This window comes from Lonchura striata, chromosome 7 (assembly GCF_046129695.1).
Source record: "Lonchura striata isolate bLonStr1 chromosome 7, bLonStr1.mat, whole genome shotgun sequence".
Lineage (NCBI taxonomy): Eukaryota > Metazoa > Chordata > Aves > Passeriformes > Estrildidae > Lonchura > Lonchura striata.
This window is the reverse complement of record NC_134609.1, coordinates 36,999,115-37,008,058: the sequence shown is the minus strand read 5'-3', so window position 1 is coordinate 37,008,058 and position 8,944 is coordinate 36,999,115. Positions and strand designations below refer to the sequence as shown.

Sequence of the window (8,944 nt, the reverse complement as noted above, 5' to 3'; positions counted from 1 at the left end):
CTCCCCACTGAGGGCTGAGCACTGAAGGCAACGTGCACAGCACAGCCTCGTGTGTGTCATTATTTGAGAGGGTAATTGAGTCTTACAGTGGTTACCCACCACTGCTGGCACAGGGAACTGCCTGGCCGAGGAAGCACCACAGTCCCAGAGAGGTTTAGCACTTGGCCTAGAGCCCCGTTGTGCTGGCAGCAGTTTTTGGGGAGCGTGGGCTAGAACAGCAGTGGATCACAGTGACTGCAGATACCCCTGTTTATGGGGATTTAATGGGAACTTCACACTATTAAATTTGATGGAAATCACTGCACACAACTTTACATCAGCCATTTGGGAAACTTATACATAGAGGCAAATTCTTCTCCTTATGAGAGCAGAGTGTACACAGAGAGCCAGGGGCTGCTCCAGCCAGCAGAGCTGGGTAGTGACACATACACAAACACAGGTATATATGTACATATATATATATATATAAAAATATATATTTACGTCTGTTTTTGGAGGAGGGACAGCAGTGGGATGCACGGAGCCGTGTATCCAGAGCCATCTTTGTCCCCCGTCCCATCTTTCACACGATTTGGAGACAGTCCCCCGTTGCCATGAAGGTGATTTGGGAACTCATCGGGGTCTTCCAAGTCCCTTGTTCGTGGTGCCAGATAATGCAAGAGACCTCGTATTGATCGTCAAGCTAGACAGGACAGACATAGGTCCAAACCAATGCGGTTAATCAAACATTTTCTGTTTATTGTTTATAAAATGGCCGTTTATATACACTTCAATATAGTTTACAATTGTGAGCACACTGTCATTGGCAAGCAAACATTGTTTGTCTTTGTGTTAAGGTGGTTAAAGTTTCACACTGCAGGCCTATAGTAACTCACAGCCAGAAAGCCCATTGCTCTCTGCTTACCCCTTAACATAATTGCTCACTGTGCACAGACCAATTTCTGACTGCGCCACAGCTTCAAAGGCCTCACTGAGGCCGTGGCTGAGGCCGAGGCTGGGGCAGCTCAGCCTTCACTCCAAATATAAATCGTGTCCTGTCTCTCTCAGAAATCCTGCTGCAGGAGAGGGCAAAGAGACCACGCTGGATTCTGGCTTCTTGCCCCTCACCCTGCAAGGGCCAGACTGAGCACCTTTGGCTGGCCTGTCTTCCCCAGGAGCCTGACCAGCTCCAAGGAGAGCACTGGAAAGATGGATTGAGCATCACTGCTGGTGCACAGCACACGTGGCATTTTTCACCCCTCACATCACCATGGCATGCTGGGCTAGGAACTAACAACTCCTTACCCCAGTGCCTTGGAAGCTCGTGCTCTCTCAAGGGGCACCTTTGACTTCTGAGCTGAGGAGGGCACGTGTGGCCTCTGCTGCTGGGGAGGGCAGCTCACAGTCCCCTGGGATGGGGTAAGGAAAGCTCCAGGCCTCTCTGAAGGGGTGACAGTGACTCTGAAACACAGTTTTCATCCAGATTTCTTCTCGGACTGAAAGGGGGAAAGGTGCCTGTGTTTGGCATGGAAATTGGAGTTGAAAACTGCTGTCATTTCTAATAAATAATTCTGATCCATGTAAGGTCTCCTGTTTTCTAAGGAAGTTTTGGTTCAGTCAGACAGAAAATCACCTTCTGATGTACAGCTGCCAGTGCTGACCTAAGGTTCACTTTTACAAGGCATAGATTCAGTTTTCTACAGCAGTGCTAGAGATTCTATGAACATCTGAATCCCTGTGGTGTAACAAAGCCTTTGAGACCCAGCTGTGAGAGGGCAGCCACAGGCAGGAAGGCAGCTGCACCTGGTTAGCAGGAGGTTAAATAAGAATGATGCTGCAAGTTTCACTTTATATGTAGATAAATTCACGTTCCGTGGTTACCCTGGATTTCTGCTGGATAAAACATCAAGAACTAGTGACAAGAACTATTGCAGTGCCACTGGAAGAGTTTTAGGGCTAGCTGCTAACACTAACCCTAACTCCTGGCCAAGAGTGGATGTGCTGTTTCTGACACTGCTAAACTATTCCATGGCTCACCTGGAGCCCAGAAACTTCTGCTAGGAACTTTGTGATAAAAATAACTGCACTCTTTTCTGGGGATCTTTTTCTTTGGGATCCTACTGACATTTCTGAGTTAGCTCCCTGGCCTCACTACAACTGTCTATTTCCAAATCCAGCTCTTAGGCAGAAGGATGCTTCCAAGGCAAAGGGATTTCTGAAGCAGTGCTGCCCTGCAGCACCTGGGTGCCTTCAGGCCGTCCATCCCAAAGGAAAAGTGACTTCTGGGCCCGGGAGAGCCAAGAGATCTGTTGGCAGGAGAAATCAGGAGCAGAGAAGGCGATTCCAGCTCTGCTGTTTGCTGTTTCTCCCCATTAGACAGGAGAGGATCAAGCACATTCAATCAGCCTTTGCTTCCTTAGGCACGAAATCTCGGAGGAGACAAGGCCACCTCAGGGCCTCCAGACCCCACCTGACAAAGGAAATGCTGAAACCTCACCATGGTCTCCGCCACTAACATGAGGAACTTTTCTTGTGGGCACCCAACAGCATTTCCCACACTTGCATTCACATTCAGGGGGAAAGAAACATAAAGCCATAGAAATTAGGGTTCCATAAAAGTAAAATTTCTCTTTGTTCTTAACAGAGGCAGATTTTCATCTTTTAAGCTCAAATCTTCTCTGGCACACACAAGAACCTAAAATCTAGAAACAGTTTACATCAAACTTGAAACATTTGGTTTTTGTGAATTCTGTTTTTCCATGAAGTGTGACTGGATGAACACTACTGAAGCACACAAGTTCTAGGATTACTACTACAAACTGCAGAAATTACTGAAAACCCTCTTCTACTGGCAGTAAGAGTAACATGCCTAAAGGTATTTTTGTATGAAGAGCAGCTACACCGAATGGTTTCAACATCAAAATCAACTGGAAAAGAACAATTTCAGGTAAAGTGTTAAAGAAATTAACACTGTGTTTCAGATATTTTCCCAGTCCCATTTTCAGGACAATTCACACAAACTCAGCTGCCTGAGGGCAACAAAGCATTGCTGTGCACTGTAAGACTCGGTTTTTTCAGGTAGAAGGGGGAGGTGCACATGCTTTGAAAAACTTTGCCAATTTTTTAGCAAAGCTTTGCCACCTTTCTATCCCCTCAAAGCAATGCCCTTCTACTACCACTGACAGTATGCTACAAGAGTAGATTGAAAATCAGTGTGAGAAACGACCCTCGCTTTTAAAATTAGAAAAAGGTTTCTTAAACCTTGACAAAAATTACAACAAAGGACTGAGTAAGGAAAACTCACAGAGGTGGGAACCCAGCCCTCCCCAGCACCTTCCAGTGGGGAAAAGGGGAGAGAAAGAGGGACAAGGCTGGAGAGGTGGAAGGTGGTGGGGATGCCATGGGGCAGGCAGGCATTTTGCTTTCCAGTTGTGTGGGAGGAAACCGAGAGCTGTCAAACCCATGCAGGAAAAGAGGGGAGAAATAGCAGGTGGTGGGAATCGCCGACAATTGGGATTCATTTTATCTGCCTGAGCTGCAAAGGCCGACAGACCCCGAGCATTGCCAGCGTTGTGATGTGTCCTGCCCTGCCCATGCCGTGGCTGCAGCCCCGTGGGCCCTTTGGGATCCCCAGGAGCAACTTCCCGAGGGCTCCGGTTCTTCTGCATCTTTACCAGCCTGGGCCCTTTTTCCTTAGCGCGGTCTTTTCCGGACAGGAGCGGCCGCCCCCGCCGCGGCTCTCGGCTCCCGGCGGCGATCGCATCTCCGGGCCGGGCCGGCAGCCGCTGAGAGCCGATCTCATCTGGCGGCCGGCCCGCCAGGGATTGCCGTGCGATTTCATCCCCTCGCTGTCTGCACTGCACCGCATGCGGTCTGCTCTGCCGGCGGCCGGCCAGGGAGCTCCTCGCCGCTCTCCCCGCACGCCGAGCGGCCGAGCCGGCGTCTCCCATTGCCCCGCCTGTGGAAATGCGGGGACCGCAGAAGGCCCCGCTGTGTCCTGCCGGGAGCAGCGGCGGCGGCCCCGGAGCGCGGCGAGGCGATGGCGAAGCTCGGAGGCGGCTCCGGCCCCGGCGGGACCCGCGGTCGGTTCCGCCCCAGCTCGGGGCTCGCTGCGGGCGGAGGGGCCGCGCTGAGGGCCAGGGGGGTTCTGGCGAGAAGGGACCTGCTCCACTCTGGGCAGTGCCAGCTTCAGCTCTGAGCCCAGCACAGGGCTGTCCTTCCTCAGCTGCACCCTGTGCCTTGCCCTGACTCTCAGGGTCACCTCAGTGCCTGTCCATCCCCAGGGCCAGCGCTGGGCTGGGTGTTCAGGGGAAAAGTCTCTGCAGTGCATCCTGCCAGCGCTGCTGCCTGGAGTGACTGGATTGCCCTCATTATATGTGAGAAACATAGCTATCTATTCACCCTTTATATAAATGTTTTTATAAATACCTTTAATATAGACATAGAAATTATTTTATAAATATTTGAAATATTTATATATTATGACTTTCCTTTACATTAACATGTTCTTTTGTTTGGTTTTAACTTTTGACTTGTCTTCATGCTATCTTGTCTAATTTAAGCAATATATTTTATGTTTTCTTGGTGTTCTATCTTGTTGTATTTTCACTCCCTGATAATGAGGGTCAATAATTCTACTTTTTTTTCAGCGCTCTTGCTTCTGATTCTGTTACCGTGTCTATTAGAATAGAAAGTCCCCAAATATGGGAAATCAATTATTTTACATAATTTTCTGAGTTAGCTACATGAAAGAATCATTTCAGCATTTCACAGTTTCTATTATTCCACGCTCTAAGACAGTATCTATTACATCTCTAGTTATAGAAGCTATATGGTGCATACATACAGTGACAGGTTATAGTATATCAAAAGCAGTAATTACAGTGTATCGGGATTCTTGTGGTCAATAATAACTTGAAAAACCGAAGTTAGTACATAAATGTCACGTGCTGTGACTCCACACCCGGAAACACGTCCTGAGTGCCGCGGATCCCGGCCAGGCTCCTCCCGATTGCCGCGGGCTCGCTGCCGAGCGCGTTTCGTTCACTCACAAAAAACCGGCTCCATCCCTCTCCTCCTTTCCCCAGCCCCCGCTGTGCCCCGGCCGCTGTTTGTTCCACTCGGCCAAAATCCTCCCGCACCGACACCGCGGGCACCGTGCGGCGGCAGCGGCCGTGCCCGGTGGGTCTGTCCGGGAGCGGAGCGGCGGCGGCCCCAGAGCCCGGCGAGGCGGCGGCCCCGGAGCCCGGCGAGGCGGCGGCCCCAGAGCCCGGCGAGGCGGCGGCCCCGGAGCCCGGCGAGGCGGCGGCCCCGGAGCCCGGCGAGGCGGCGGCCCCGGAGCCCGGCGAGGCGGCGGCCCCGGAGCCCGGCGAGGCGGCGGCCCCGGAGCTCGGAGGCGGCTCGGACCAGGTGGGACCCGCGCTCGGTTCCGCCCCAGCCCGGGGCTCGTTGCGGGCGGGGGCCGCTGCTCGGGCGGGCGGTGTCCGTGCCCGGCTCGGGGCTGGCACGGGATGAACCCGAACGTGCCTCAGAGCCCAAAGCGCTGCGGGCGCCGAGCGGGGGCAGAAAGCGCCGCACGCTGCCCGCTCCGGGGCCGAGGCTTCTCGGCGCTGCGCTCTCTGCCAGGAGCCGCTCCACGGGCACGGGCAGGGAGACAGAGCGGCTGTGCCGGCGCTCGGTGTCCCCGGGCTCCGAGCCGCCGGGGCAGGGCATGCGGGGGACAATCGTGAACCCCCGGGGCTGCTGGTTCCTGCCCCTGGGCAGGCGGGCTCCGAGCCGCAGCTGCCCTGGGCCGGCAGCATCCGGCAGCTGCCCGGCGCTGTCAGCGCCTGTCCCGCACGGAGCTGGGCTGCAGCGGCTGCAGAGCCACAGGGGCCGGGGCTGCGGGGAGCGCAGAGCTCCCGGAGGCTGCGCTTGTCTCCGCAGCTGCTGCCGCAGCCCTGGGGAGCGGGGACAGCGCAGCCAGAGCCCGCACCGCCCTGCTGAGCCTCGGTGTCCCGCGGGGCCGGCACCGGCAGTGACCTCGCATCGTGTCCCTTTCAGGGTCCACCACCGCGGGTGTAAAGCTGTTCCCGAGGCGATCTCCGAGAGGCTTTGTCAGCACTCCTGATGGCTGGGGAGACAGATCTGTTACCTCCAGGAATAACTATTACCTTCAGCTCGACACATCCTGACCAGGAGCTGGAGGAGAATGAATTGTGCACAATTCATGGAGTTGAGCAGTTCGTGCATCTCCAGGAGGGTCCAGCAGCCAGGGTTCCACACTTGCCTGGGGTGCAAGAGACCAATTCTGAGCGTGAAGTGAGTGAAGATGTGGAGAATGGATTCTGCAGCACTGATGGGAGTGTGAGGGAGCCCCTGCGTCCCCAGGACACATCAGCGACCAGCAATGAACACAAAAGGATCCTCAGAAGATTCCTGGGTGAGCAAGGCCCCCCACTATTGCCTCTAGGCAGAGGACAGTGTCACCTCCCAGGGCCAGGACTGGCAGGTGTGTGGCTGTTTCCCGATGTCTGGAAGAGGCCTCGAGCTCTGCTGGGCCCCGTCAGTGGCTGGAAACAAGAGCCCCAGCTGCCCCCAAGGCTGTGCAGTTCTCCTGCTGCAGCCTGTCCCCACAGCTGTGTCCCTGGCTGTGCCCAGGCTCTTGGCTCTCTGGCTGCCAGCTGAGTGAGGGGCACAGTGGCTGAGGGGTCCCTGCTGTGCTCCCTGGGCACGGGGTGAGCAGATTGCAGGGCCGGGTCTGGTTCTGGCAGCCAGCAGCTCTTTCCTGCTCCAGGTGAATGGTTCAGCTCCCATCCCGTGCTCCCGGCGGTGCTGATTCTGCTGCTCCTGGTGCTGGTGCTGGCTTTGGGGGTGGCCTTGGCTGTGCAGTCAGGTAAGGGAGGGGCAGCAGGCTGGGCCCAGCCCCTCGGGGCAGAGCGGGGTCCCTGCTCCCTGCAGAGGGGAATCCTCAGACCTTCTCCTCTTCCCCCTCCAGCACCACAGGTTCCAGTCACACCTGCGACTCCACAGTTGGTTCTGGGCTGTCCCCCTGGCTGGGTTGGGTCCAATGGTGTCTGCTACTACTTGTCAAGGGATTCCAGGAGCTGGGATCAGGCTCAGGAACGGTGCTCGGAGCTCGGGGCCTCCCTGGCCATTCTCCAGGATGAGGCCATGGTGAGTGAGGGGCTGCGGGCGGTGTGGGGTGGCTGAGGGGAGCCTGGGGGTGCTCCTGGGCCAGGCTGGGTGCTCGTAGGGCTGGGGGTGCAGCCCTGTGCCGGGGCCTTGCAGGGAAGGAGCCCCGGCGTGCGGGGGCAGCCCCGGGCACGGGTCCCCCCAAGGGGCCGGGGCAGCTCCCACTCCTCTCTCCTGGGCAGGATTTGCTCTTCCGCCTCCGCGGGAACGTCGATTACTGGATCGGGCTGCGCAGACGGGGCGAGCGCCTGCACTGGGGGGACAGCAGCAGCTACAGCTCCAGGTGAGTGCCGGGGAGCCGGGCAGAGGCTGGGGGCACAGGGGCACAAGGTGTTCCCCTGGGAACCAGCGCTGTCTCTGCTCCTCCCTGCAGGGTTCCTGTCCTTGGCAATTCCCCGTGTGTGTACCTGGCTGACGATAAATTCCGCAGTGAGATGTGCTCAAATGAGCGGCCGTATGTCTGCAGCAAGGCCCAAGCTGCCCTGTGACAGGGCTGCAGAAAGGACCTTGTCCACGCTGGGCAGTGCCAGCTTCAGCTCTGAGCCCAGCCCAGGGCTGTCCTTCCTCAGCTGCACCCTGTGCCTTGCACGGACTCTCAGGGTCACCTCAGTGCCTGTCCATCCCCAGGGCCAGCGCTGGGCTGGGTGTTCAGGGGAAAAGTCTCTGCAGTGCATCCTGCCACTGGTGCTGCCTACAGTTAGTTGATTGTCCTTAATGAAACATGGGTGACTCTTTAAAATTTTTATAGAAGTTTGTTAAGGGATAAAATCCTGTGCTGAGGTGATTGGCTATTTGCATATGGTTTACTTAGAGTATGTTCCTATTGTACTGTTATGTTACAGGCCTATATGTATATTCTTGAATTTATGAGTACTCAAATATTTGTTTGAGTTTCGAGGTTTTTTTGCTTGGTTTTAACCTTTGGCTTTTTTTCATGCTGCCTAGTAGATTAAGCTAATATTTGTTTTTCTTGTGGTTCTATCTTTTTGTATTTTCACTCTCTGATAGCAAGGGTCAATAATTCTTCTTTTTTTGGATGCCCTGGTTTCTGTTTCCATTATGTGGAAAATGCTTATTATATGGCTCTCTGCAGATAGTTACTATATGTATGATGTTAAATTGATTAGTTGTTCTTCTGTAGTTAAAATGAAGATTTTAGTAGTTAAAATAAACACCATGTATGTGGAGGGGGAAGGTTTTTTTTCTGTTTTTTTTTAGAAATTAGATACTTGCTTTGAGGAACACCTAAGTGTTCCAAAGGAGAGGAATTTATGGCTTCTTATCAGAAGAAGCTAATTTCTTCAGGCCTTGCTCAGACTCGAAGATGCCATGGGAATTAAAGGAAACAGTTGACATACAACAGGCAGAGTTTCTTGTTTTAAATAGCATGTATGCATAACCATGAAGGATATATGAATATGTAACAAGTGTATTGGTTTAAGGCTGATTCCTTTGTTCACAAGGGATGCTTTTCGCGACTTAGTGTCCGAGAGCACCCGGACGTCCCTAATTCTTTGGTTTTTATTATCTTGTAATTGTCCTGACTCTAAACTTTATTATTCTAATTGTATTACTATTTCTATAACCATGTTATTATTACTAAACTTTTAAAATTTTAAAAACCAAGTGATTGGCATTTTTCACAATTATGGTAGCAGAGGATGGTTGCTAACACCTCTCTGCCGGTGCCTTAGGAGACTCAGAGTGAAGAGACGCGTCCTGCCCTGGTTGGGCAGCTTCGCTCTGTTCCCCTGGTGCTACCGACAGACGCAGGTTTTGATCCAGGGACAAA

At 53.7% G+C, this 8,944-nt stretch overlaps 1 long non-coding RNA gene across 1 annotated transcript; it reads left to right on the top strand.

Annotated features, from left to right (window-relative positions):
* Positions 1-7,006: 7,006 nt before the first annotated feature.
* LOC144246630 (uncharacterized) lies at positions 7,007-8,512 on the top strand. Its single transcript, XR_013340293.1, has 3 exons — positions 7,007-7,134; positions 7,335-7,435; positions 7,526-8,512. It is a non-coding gene; the product is annotated as an uncharacterized LOC144246630 (long non-coding RNA).
* The last annotated feature ends 432 nt before the right edge of the window (positions 8,513-8,944 follow it).